A 13,250-nucleotide genomic window follows, 5' to 3' on the forward strand; every position below is an offset into this window, starting at 1 on the left:
TATTGTTGACTTCCTGCACTTTCAGTTGTCAAGCTGATTTTCTGTATTTAGATGAAATTTAACTGCTTCTGAGATGAATGTAAACACACATAAAAGATTATATAAATAAATACGTAATTAGAGTAATGCGTTACTTTGCTATTTAATAATTTCATTTCATATTTAGCATATCGTCTATATAAAACTACTTTGAAGTGAAATAAGCATATATATTGTTATTATTCTTACAATTTAAAAAGACGAGTAACCCAATTTTGAGTTTGTTACAAGTGCGTTTAAACTGCGATCTGCATATTTCACTAAAAAAGTTGGACAACTTAAGATTCACACTTTTCTGATTATTTCAACTAACTTTTGACTTTCATTCTCATTTTCAGCAGTTTGCAAAACCAAATCAGGTGAGTTAATGAAGCACTCGGATTCCGACAAAAAGCGCTGCGTTCGGAAATCGTTATCCCTTTAAAACCCACGTATTTAATTGTCTTAAATTCTGCGTTAATTCAAAGGCCCGCAGCCAGTCGAATGGTCTCTAATTAGGGCATAGCATTATTTGATTTTCGCATAAAACATCAAAGGCATTTCCTCTCGGTTCTCGACTGCGTATTCAGCCTCAGCCCCACCCTCTGGCCCATAACGAAAAAGTGAATGACTCATTTAGCGCTGACAATGCGAGACTCTTTGATTTATGAGAAAAAGCAGTCAGGGGTAAGGGGACGGTGCGTTGTGTTGCTCTGCGTGCTAAACTTCGCCGAGAGTTTGACATGCAGTGGCAAACTCGACCATCAAATTCAGCGTCAGCCTGTTCCAACAGTGCTATGCAAATAGTAAGACAACACCGCAGAGAGCAACTCAAGCTGCTCATAACAAACATCAGACATAGTCATTTGTATGTTTTTGTTGTATTTGGCTACACAATTAGTTTATGTGTTTGTTCTACAGCTTGTCGCTTGTTTGGGCAAATCTCCATTTATCTGAACAGCCGCATTTGGTTGATGACCTCGTTAATCAACGTCTGTCGTGTGTCGCATTTGCTTGCACTTCATAATCATTGATTTTGCTTAGCTCTCGTAATTTTGCCATTTTGATTAACCTTAATTAGCGGCACATTGACATTCGTCCGCAAATGACTGTGACATGCAACCGGTCAACCAGCCAACTAGCCAACCATTTTTTCCCCTTTCCACTCGGTTTCATGTCGTTGAAATGAGAGTGACATTTTGTGGCACACGTTTTCTTCGGATTGCAAAGCTGGCTGCTGACGATGGCTATTACCAGCGCCGTCCAGCCACCAGCCGTTTGTCACCTTCCTGCTCTCCGCAGTGGCAATTGCAATTCCAACTGCAGTCGTCTCTGGTAGGTGTCAAATGCAAATGAGTTTCTGTGCATTAGCCGATAGAAAATGCATAAAGCGAATCGTTTCATTACTGGGCGACTTGCAAACACTCTTTTCACTCTTTGACAGCAGTTAAATTTTCCAGTGAACAGTTAAAATTTGTTTCCTTATTATTATTATTTGTGTACTTCATTGTATTAAATTTTAATTTAAATACCTTAAAGTACGATTGAATTCTTTTATACTACATACATATATAGTAGATTGATTTTTAAGGAGTTTTAATGATTATTTCTACGTTCAATAAACGAATCATTTTGTGGCTGACAAATGATTGTTTCAATTCTGCTAAAACTATTTCCTTTAAATAGTAAATATTTAAAACAATAATAATAATAATTCTCAAGCAATTCTCTGGCACTAAGGAAATATGAAGAAGAGAATATCTAGTCGGCTACGCCAACTTTACGTAATATTTGCTAAGTTAAAAGATGGCCGAGCTGGAACACTTTGGAATGCAAAACAAATTGCAGTTTAGCGCAAGCGTAGATAATGCCTCTGCTCTTCATTTGACTCACTCTCGTGCTGGCTTTGACTCACAGTCAATCTACGTTTCGTAACCGCTCTCTGTTTGTGGCAGGTGCATATTAATTATGCTCCGTTTAAGTTGAGGTTCAGCTATATGAGTATATGTCATTATTTGCTCTGCTCTATTAACTTTTCTTGCCAATGACACTGACTGCGAAAAGTGTGTCGACCTCTGCCCACATTGACGGCAGACTAGTTCGCATTGTCGAGCGATTCACTTGACTTTGATCTCAATAAGTGCTAATTACTGGATTTCGATTTTGCAGCTGGCCTTTCGCGGATTGCCCTCAGGCCAGTTAAAAACCAGAATCCGAGAATAAGTCGAAGTAAGAGTGTGAGTCAAAGATGTAGGCCTACACAGTCGTCCATTGGCCTGGGAAGTTGTGCAAAACTTTCACGTAGCTCATTTGTCAATGCAAAAATATTTTTCGTTTTTGTCGTCATGCATTTGCTGTTTTTTTTTTTTTTTTTTTTTGTTTTGTGTGTTTGTTGCTGTTGTTATTTGTGTGTTTGTTGCTATTGGTACGCTTGCAGCCTGTCACGTTTCCAGTTTGTTTTGTTTTATTTGCTTTCATCGGCTTCTTACATGGGAGTTTGGGATCGGGTTCGGTCTACGGTCTCTGCTGCTGTCGCTTTCTTGTTTTATTGTGTAAACTTTTTTGCTGCCAGCATTACGTTGTGTTTGCCAGTCAGCTTGAGGCCTGTCAATAAAGTTCTTGACACCTTTACTTCATTTGCTCAGATTTCTCTCAACATGACTTTAACTTTGCTTTCTGTTCGAGAGTTTTCCTTTTTTTTTTTCTTTTTTCTCTCTTAGCACACACTATGCAAATTTCTTTTTCCTGTTCTTTATTTCGTGTATTATATTTCGTGTGTTAAGTGACGCCCTTATACCCTAGCTAAGACTATATATATATATTTATATAGAGACTGTATGTTGAGGTACCTCTATAGTCTTTGATATAAGCTATTACGTATTATTTTTCAAGTTATACATGCTATACATCTATATAGACATAAATATTATTGAATAGCTAGTTTATAGTGATAGTGGGTATACATAATTTAACTTTGCTTACTTTTCTCTTTATTATACATTAAGTATACGTCATGCTGTCAGTGACCAAAAATTAAGTGCTGACTGTGAATGTGAAACCTAAAGACGCCCATATTTTTGCATAATATACGCTCATTTCAAATAGCAGCTGAAATCGTATAGATCTTCTACATAAAATTATTGCCAACGTTCGCGGTAATTTAATTCGTGATGTTATTCTTTTCGTATTTACAATATTACTCACACCTATTCGTATGAATTTTGAGCGGCAGTTGTACATTATTCTATACCATGTTATTAAAAAGATAATGGCCTAAAAGACGTCAAGGTGCTGTCGCAACCTTGAAAGATCAAGAGTTCACACAGCCAAGACAAGGAAGCAACCAAGAAGCCAACAAACCAACCAACCAACCAACCGGTAAACCAAAAAAAAAAAACCCCCCAACGAAAAGCAATTAACCGAATATAACCGGAGAATCCCAACGAATAAAAAAGTCTAAAATAAATGGGCAGGTTAGCAGCTGAAACGCCAGAGATGGCACTGGCCAACTTTTGTTTGCACAATTAAATATCTGTATTGCAGCAAAGAAAAAACAACATGTAAGGTAACTGAACAAAAAACATAACACAATAAAAATAAAAGTATTCGCTATAAAGGTCGTCTGTGCTTCTTTTTGTTAGCCTAGCTATCTGCAATTAGCTGCAACAAATTAACGCCAATGATTTAACAATTGCTTGTGCTTTTTTTTGATTTGCCATTAAGCACGTCTGCAACTTATGTAACATTCACAAACATTAAATAATATTTGTGGCCTGGCATTAACCATTTTATATGACTATGCGCATGCGAAATTTAGCGACAAATCACGAACTTCAATTAAGTGGGCAAAGAAATGACGGATTTTCATTGAGACATTACCTTATTTAAGTAGAGAAAGCTCACATTAATATATGAATGGAAGAAACTAAGAATTTAATTGAAAAGTTGGAGAAAATCAATATACAGAAATAATTAGAAACAGTTGAGTATAAAGTATTAAGATTGTTTATTATTTTGTAATCTCTTTTTATAATTTAAATATTTGTGAATAGTTTCAGATGCAGTGTTTATATTTGATTTATTTTATACTTCGATATATTTCTAATGCCGTCAGGATTCGTCTTCAGGGAGAGTATTCACAGCGTCCGTCTACTCTGCTGTGGAGTTGCAAGAACCAAACTTTAAAGCGATAATAATATAATAATATTTAAATTAAGTATAAAGTATAATTGCAAATTAATTATTTACTTAATGACACTTTTATTACACATAAACATTAACGTACTATAAATAAATTTAAATTAAATAATATTTTCAGTTCGTAGTAGAAGCTGTGATTAAATATAAGCTATTAAAAAGCAATAATATTGATAGAATTTATTTTGCTTAAATTAATATATGAATGCCTGCACTTTTATATAGATCTTTGCGCAAAATTCAATTTACCGCCGTTTTGTTATATAGTTTGCCGCATGCCTGCATATCAAGGGGCATGTCTGTTTGTCTGTCTGCGAATCTATACGCAGTATATTCGTATTGCTCGCATTTCTCGTTCCCATCGCTTCGGTCTGAATGCTCTCATGAGGCCAATGACGTGCAGTTATTCGCTGCTAAATATCGGCTAGCACATCGTGATGTTACACTTCGCAAACACAACTAAGCCAAAAATCAGACTAAAAATAGCTGACACTATCAAAAACAAATGGAATTTCCTATGTTCGTAGTAGTATATATAAATATATATAAACCAAGCCGAGCAAACAATAGTCAAATGTGTGTGCACAAAATCAAAAGCATACCATAGCAAAAGATTTAAAGTAATTTAAATTATTTGCAAGATTTTTTTGTATTTTATGTGATATGCATGACAGCATTTCAACACCACAAAATGAATTATATGAAGGCAAATTAGACAAGAAAGAGCAGGTATTTTAGACACGTCGTGGATTGAATATACTTGCATTTTAATTCAATTATTAACATGAGCGAAACGACCGATTCATTTTATATAATATAGCAGTCTTCTTCACTTTACGACAAACCCCTCTATAATACCCTCAATAAACTACTGAACAAATTGAAATGAAGTGCAAACTTTTTATTTAGAGATCGTCAATCAAAATATAACATATTTTTTAGGGCGAGATAAACGTATAGGTGGAAATCAAATCGGTATTTCATGCAGTTAATCTACTAGTCGCCTCTATGATCTGGTTTTTTGCTGTTTGTCGCTAATTGCAGTAAATTTTAAACTTCCATACTTGAAACTGCCTTGTGGTAGGCATAGCAGCAGTTTGCAAACGAAAGGCGGGCGCTGTTGAAGAATGAAAAAACGAGAATCAAGAATCGAAAACCGAAAACCAAAGAGAAGCCACCGAAAAACTTGTTTGGTAGAGCTGTATATACTTAAACCTCTTTTGTGGGCCAACGATCGGCGCCATTAATGACAGCCTCGTGGAGTGACCCCCGTCCATGGAATTCATTGTGGCCATACATAGCCTGGGCTATTTATAAGTATATTTGCTGGGCACAGTCGCAGGCACAGGCACAAGCGCAGGCACTGGGAGTATGAGTATCCATTTAGGGCGTGCATTTTAAAAATACCTTGCAGTCGCATTATGTGCTTGAAGCTGCTGTCCTGTGGTAATCGATGGCATTGCAACGCCTGTCACGCGCGAGAATTTCACCCGATAATGCAACATTTGTATGCTGCGCTTAATCTATCATTGCATCTAAATGTCGTAAACCACTATCTGCAGCAGGCGATGATACATTTTTGGCCTAAGTGGCCTTTTGCGTGTCGAAACGAGCGACTATCTAAACGATCTCTCATATCTTCTTTCACAAGCTCTGTCCCTCTCTCTCTCTCACTCTGTTTCTCTCTCTCTTTTCATTTTTATCTCTTTCTATGAATAGATTCAACTCTTTTTAGTTGCATGGCCAAGTAGTGTATCTGTGTCCCACACCGCCTTTTTGCTGTTAGCACAGTTGACTGCACCTGATACCTCGTAATATTTTAAAATAAAGGGTGTCTCTGTTTGCTACGAAAGATACTGTAATGTTTTAATAAAAAGGGTATCTCTGTTAGATGTTGCGCAATAATAATACAACTCGCTTAAATAATGAGTTTATTTACTTGAAGAAATCTTGAATAGGTTGTTAGAATTCTGTATATATTAACATGTAGCTCTTGCAAGCTGTAATCACTGAGTTCAGCAGCTGAATTCATTATTCAATCATGATTCTATCATTATTTTGAATTACATCTGCCAGGGCATTTGAAAGACGACCATTCGCACGAGTTGTCAGTGCCATAAAAAGATTCATTGTCTGAAGGTGCATTTGTGGTGTGCAAGTTGCAGATTTGCGACTGCAATGTGACAATTTCTGTGTTCGTTTCATACTCATTAAAGTTTATCCTTGTGTCACTTAAAGCGCATTTTGGTGCGCTTATCTACCGCCAACGTCTACTCACTCACATGTTGGCCAGACGTTTGCCCAGCGCTGCCTCCTCGTACTCTTCCTGACCTCCTAGTCTTTGAGTGCGCCATGTGTTTAACTTGATTTTGATGTCGTTGGTTTGTCTGCTTGGCAACGTTTGTTAGCATGGCAACGTGTTTGCATTTGTGGCCCAATAAATCAAATTGTTTGTTTGAGAAATAATGTTTAAATGTTCAGAGACTTTCGTTGTTGTTTTGGCGCTCTTCTACCTATCTTTAAGTACTTCTGGGAAATGCTTTTGGCATTAAAAAGTCTGTTCTGCAGGTGTTCAACCAGACTGGAATTAATATTGTAGTTTTTCTGTTTAGAAAGCTAACCTTGATTACGAGTCGTAATGGGCATGTTAGGCACTACAACTTGATTGTGATTAATCGCCAAATACGGACAAATAAGCATATACATACATATATTTAGATATCCTATAAGAACTTTGCTCAAACGATCTCTTAGTTTCGCTTCAGCATTAATTAAAAGTCATTGCTTTGAACCCTTGTTTTGTGGCTTTCAATTGGCTGCCTTGTAAGTTTTTGATTAACCCCACCCAATGAATTTTTACAACTTGCAATTAAACATCAGTTTTGCTTCCACGTTTTATGCATGTATGTGTGCTGAGCCTCAACTATTTATGGCGCTAACATAACTCCACTCGTACTCGCAATTCAACATTGATGTACTTGAAGCCACAGCAACCACAACAACGGCAAAAAACTACAAACAACAAAAATTACATCAACCTTGGCTTTGCTTTTGGCTATGGCTTTAGCAACAACTTTGGACTCTCTTTTGACATTGCGTGCTGCGCATGCGCATTGCGTTGAAGCTTTTTTTTTGTATATATATATATTTTGTTTTTGTAAACATCTTTGTTGTTTGTGTTTTGTTGCCGCCGGCTGTAAATGTTGCCCACTTCAATTTGCCATATTTATTTTGCCTTTTGCGTGTACGTTTATTGAAAATAATGACTGAGGAACAGAGTAAATGACTATCTTCGCCATTTACTGGCCCCTTTTGACTATGCAGCTGCGCTTTGCTTATTAATTTATTATTTTAATTATTTTCAATTGACTTAATAAGTTTATCATTAGGTTAGCTGTCTTACATATGAAAACTTACATTGTCATCTGTGTTGTTCAAATTGTTTGAGTCTATTTAAAATGAAACAGCAAATATAAAAACCATGTCCATGAGCTTGGGTACTAATGACGTTAACGCTATTACTATTTTATGATGAAATTGTTTTATTATTCTTATTGCTCTTTCAAGGTACTAATAGCTTCGTCTTCAAATGTTTTTATTTAATTTGTAAGCATACCAATATATCTATTTAATTTTTTGTTTGTACATTTTATGCATTAAGTATTTTTTTTTTTTGGCAAATTGTTAATTTGGTTCGTGAGCCTTGAAGGTTTATTGGGGGTTTTCGGTTAATGACTACAAATATGTAGGAAGCCCCCTCAACGACCTTGTGCTGATAAGCTGATGAACGGTTAATTATTTGTGCGCGTTAGAAACGTCGAATGACCATTTGCTTAAACCTTTTCATTATGCAAATCAGCGTAACGATTTGCCGCATGATGCAATTGGAAAATCATTTAACTTTAGCTGCTTATGGAAAATAAATAGCGACAATTGCCAGCCTCAGCCTGAAGCCGTTTATAGTCAGCTAAACAATCAAGTTGCAATTGCAATCACAGTTGTGCTCAATGCCTAATTGCAATGTTGTTTATTCTCCTGTGGTTCTGCCCAACCAGTTATGTGCTGGCCAAGCCAAGGCGCTGCATTACCCTCTGGTTGCTTCCCTGGAATCTTGCTTACTTGGTTAATTTATGCCTATGTGTCGCTGGAGCATAAAACTAATTAAAAGCCTTTGCGAGTGTATAATGAAAAGAATTAATCATTATTTAAAATTGATAAATAATTTTTGCATATGTGTTTCGTGTATGCATCATAAATTAAAACCAAAAAGTTTAAAAACGCGGCAATTCAGTAATATTTATTGCTTATTAAGAAAACGCATTACAGATGCGTGGCGCTTTAAGTCGCAATTTTTATTATTTATAATAAGCTTTTGCATGCTAAAAGCTTTCAGTTTCACATTTTGATGATTAAAAATTGATGTGAAAATTATTTCACTTATAGTAGTCTCAATACTCATATTGTTTCTTATATTTATAAAATACCTTTAAGACTCCAAATCAGTTTTCCATCAATTTACTATTAAACTTGATTGAAATATGATTTGAAATATTCTTTACATTCGATTCTTCCATTTATACTAGTTCTTCATATTGCAAATGTTTTCTTTTTTATTTATATATATATATTTCGCTCTTTGTTATATTTGTGTCTGACTAATTCATTCTATTTCCTGTTCGAGTTTCCTCTGTCCACCGCTTTTCAATATTTAATCAGTTTACTATTGGCATTGAGAGATTTCATATGAATGAAAATGCTGACATTCCATCAGACCGACCACGATTTGACAAAGGAAACCGTCCAAGTGAATAGCTGCTTGGGTCGCGAAGTGGTGCCACAAATCTGGGTCTTATCACAAGAATAACAGCTCCCAGCTGCAGTTCACTAGGGGAAATAGCCAAACACAATGGCAACTGATAAATGCCGAGAAACAGTGGCAGCAACAACCACAGAGAGGGTGGCTGTGAGGATTGTTGTACTGGTGCGCTGGCCTGTGAAATGAAAGTAGTGAGAAAGAAATACTGTCAGACCGAACAAACACTCGAAAATACTCGCAGCGGCCATGAAGCGGCAAAGTCAAGAAGTCTCCTTCTGCTTCTACATCAGCATCAGAGTCTGCGGTTTATCATTGACTTTCATGTCGAGACAGGCGACGTGACGAGCACATCGAAATGTTTTCAACAAATTTCAATTTAGAAAATTTCACTACTATCAAATTTCCTGTTACACGCCAGCATTATGTTGTCTTGAATTTTTTGCAACAAATTAATTGTTTACTTAAGTAATTGCTACTTATGTAATTGCTAAGCGGCCAGTTTCTAAGAGCGTTATTTTCTTCTTTCCGTCTTCTGATACATGTTTCAAGGTAAAGGCCAGTAAGACCAGCAAGCCGCACAAAAGAAGTTGGTGCGGCTTTAGCCGACGACTGGCCACTCTCCTTGACTACAGTCTACCGTCTACCGTCTACAGTCTACAGTCTGATGCACACATGGATTAGATGACAGATTATTAAATGCCCATGAAATGAGCAGCCGTATTGGCGTTGCTTCCTACTTTTCTCTATAGCCGCATAGCGGCTGGCATATGGGCATAGCCATAGCTATAGCCATAGAGGCTAAGTAGTCGGTGCTGGGTGCTTGATGCTCTCAAGGTGTTGCCATAATGTCTTCATTTAATAATCTGGTGTAAGAATTACTCTGCCATGAGCAAAATGCTTTTGAGACACGCGTAAAACTGCCTCTCTTAATAGGCGTTGTAATTGTCAGTTGCATGCAACTGATTAACCGACGTCCAGTGCAAAGTTCAAGTTTATGTAGGATCGCTGCTTCTGATATAATAAACAATAGCTATACTCATTAAAACTCTTTAACAACATTTCGCGGTTACTTTATTACAGAATTATAACAATTTCTGAGGAACTCGTTACTCTAGTTCCGACCACTTTGAGCACAGTACATAAATATTAAGGCACATATGTTTGTACACTTCGCATAGCGAGCTTAAAATGAGCTCGTTGAGAACCTTTCCCCAAATTTATTATGGCACTTTCCTTAATGAGTTAATTTAGTCAACTCACTTTATGGCCATTAATTTGGCCATCTGCCTTAGTTATGCAATGAAACTACTGCGAAATAAAAGATTCAAGTTTGAGAAGAATCTATAAAATTAATTGTATTAAAATCGCAATAATTTTTAATATTAATTTAATTAAGATTTTTTCTATTTTTAGAAATTGTTGTATATTAACGAATAAAGCAACGAATAAGTTGCTTTATGCTGTCAGTCAATCAAGTTTTAATTTTGAAAATTGTTTAATTCACTTTATTCGCAACTAATATCAAAGTGAAATTCTCAAATTTTCCGGAAAAAAACTTTATATACTACTAATGTCTACTAACCGCCAACTATTTTGGGGAACTAAAATTACAATGCAAGTTGTTTTATTAATGCAAATTCTTCTACGATGGTGAAAAATGTGTGGTTGTTTAACTGGATACAAAGCTGGTATTAGTCGAATTACGAATCGCTCAGCTCCACCGAAGCCCCTCTGCAATTTCGTAATGACCCAGAAGTATTTATTATAATGGCATAGCCATTATTGGTCAACACACGCCAGGTACACCCACACCATTGTTGCACAGTTGTTAATCGAATAGTTGGAGTGCTATGCTGCCAATTCCAAGTCCAGAAATAGTAGTTCTCTTCCGCATGGCGAACCGCAAGAAACGTCGCTGTAAATTGACTTTCCTGCAGTGAAACACGGCTGAAACACGAAAAAACTTCAAAAAGAAAAGAATCTCAATGTTTGTGAAATTGATCGAAGTGGCAATTTTTCTTGCTGTATTTTGCAATGCTCCCAATAGAAGTGGCAACTAGATGCCACTTACTGCAAACAATCTTCAGATTCTCTTGATGAGACTCACGCATCGCCTGTCCGTTGGTATGCTGATTATAGCGCTTGTAAATGAGATCTGTGATATTAGAGCTGCCATCATTGGAGTTGGATATTACTCTTAACGGAAAATGCTTCACTTGGAAGTTGAAACTGTGCAGTTTCAGTGGAACTGTTAAATTATGTGCTTGAGTCTTATTCGTTTGTTTGTTTATTCTTGTATACGACTTGCCGATAAAAGAGATTCAATGTGTTCATAAATATGATTCAATGTGGAAAAGAAAGCTGTGTTCTAAGCATCTGTCTATTACTTACGTTGCAGATGATGATGAGGTTAGTTACTTCATAGCTTAATAGCTGGATGGGCTGGGTTACTTTATTTGAAAACAGTACACTCTCTGTGCTCAGAAAGACTTAGATTAATATGAATATGAAATTATACACATCTACTCTTCAATTTAGTAACTTATTTAACATACCCAATGATAATTTGTGTGTTGATCAGAATTTCGAATTAATGTAACGAATTGACAAACCGAACTCATTCTCGATAATAAAGGAAGAAATTATTATTCTAAATGAAAACGAAATGAGCATTTGGCATTTAAAACACTTTGCATTAACTTATTATTGCAAAAGCCTATAATGTGATTCGTTTACATTTCATTACGCTCAAGTGAATATAATCCACAAACCCGGCGCATTCAGACAAATATTTATAGACATATTTGTACAGCTCAGCGGCAGCACTTATGCCTCCTTGGCCTTCTACTTCATTGGTTCAGTGTACTATTTGAAATACTCGTAGCTTGCCAGTATTATCTTTTCCCTGAGTTGGGCAGAGAGTTACAGTTACATAGGGCTCCTTGCTGATAGGATTAACAGCGCACACAAACACACAATGTGGCATCACAAACCATAACAAGATACATGAAGGAAAAAAATAATAAAAATGGAGGCAGCCACCGAACTGAGGAGAACCCCAATGAACATAAGGATGAACAATGTGCACTAAATGTTTTACAAATGCTGTACAATGCTTGAACACGAGTGTGTTTTGTTTAGCATTTGTTGTGTTTTGTATTTAGTTTTACTGTGTATTGATATATTTTCGTTTCTGCCCGGTATATTTTTGGGCATTAGTTCTGGTCGGAGTGCGGTGGAGGTGCCAAACAAATGGCTGAAAGGATTAAATGCGTATTTGCAAGCACAAATGTAAACTGTGTGCTGCTTGTTTTAGGATTGTATTCACTTCTGGTATGTGTAGTAAATATTGTAGGGGATATTGTTACTAATGTTTTTCAGAAAAATGAAATAAATATAAATACAATATATAATATAGTAAAAAGATTATCATGCTGGTTACAGCCCTCCAAGTTTATCCATCGAAACAATTTTATTTAAGAGGCATATAATAAATCATAAGTATATCGAGAAATATTTTTGAATCCCAACATTGCAGCTTTGCGAATTTTGCTTTTTAGAAATTGTGGCTTAATGTGTCATTCAACTTAAGCGAAACTTTACAAGACAAACATTTAGTATGCAACTGTCTTTCATAAGTTCTCTTCAGTACATACATTCAGTAACAGTATCTTAAAGTTTCTCTAGCAAATGGAATATATTTAGCTTTCTATGCATTATTAAAATTTGCTAACTTTTTAAATAGAGAACTGCGCATGTTTACAAGAACTTCACTGCTTGTAACTTACACAACCAATTCAGACTGCTCAAAATGTTGACGAAACACAGAATACTAATAAACTTGTCATTTATTCACCATCTTTAAATTTGATGTTTTCATTATATTCAAGACAAGTAGCCACCACTAAAAAGCATCTGTTCTGACCAACAAGTGCTATTGAATTTGGTCGTTAAGCGATATGCTCCGAAATTCAGCTTTCATCTTCATCTCTTGCTTGTCATGTGCCACAGTCCGGGCCAAGTGCAGTTGGTCGAATGGGAAATTTAAGGGAAATGAAGGCAGTTCGCAAACAGCGAAATTTCGCGCGCATTTGCGTGTGTTGTTGGCATTTGCCTTTTGCATAAATAAATAAATATATAACTGCTGGTATACAGTGCTGAGTGTATGTTTTCTGCCTGTGCTTGTGTGTTAGAGACGTTTTGAGTGCTTGTTGCTGTT

General features: G+C 36.2%; 1 protein-coding gene across 6 annotated transcripts in view; it reads left to right on the forward strand.

The window, feature by feature from the left end:
• LOC6561932 (beta-1,4-glucuronyltransferase 1) overlaps positions 1 to 13,250 on the forward strand; it is a 56,234-nt gene that overhangs the window by 28,970 nt on the left and 14,014 nt on the right. For 2 of the 6 annotated variants that reach the window (XM_032736086.2, XM_032736087.2), the window contains exon 3: positions 378 to 398. The exons of 2 other annotated variants lie outside the window; for them this stretch is intronic. The gene's annotated coding sequence lies outside the window, so the exon portion shown is untranslated. The remainder of the gene's footprint in view (positions 1 to 377; positions 399 to 13,250) is intronic. 2 more of the 6 variants (XM_032736088.2, XM_032736089.2) reach the window with 1 other exon arrangement.

Source organism: Drosophila grimshawi, unplaced genomic scaffold (genome assembly GCF_018153295.1).
Source record: "Drosophila grimshawi isolate 15287-2541.00 unplaced genomic scaffold, ASM1815329v1 contig_1377, whole genome shotgun sequence".
Taxonomy (NCBI): domain Eukaryota; kingdom Metazoa; phylum Arthropoda; class Insecta; order Diptera; family Drosophilidae; genus Drosophila; species Drosophila grimshawi.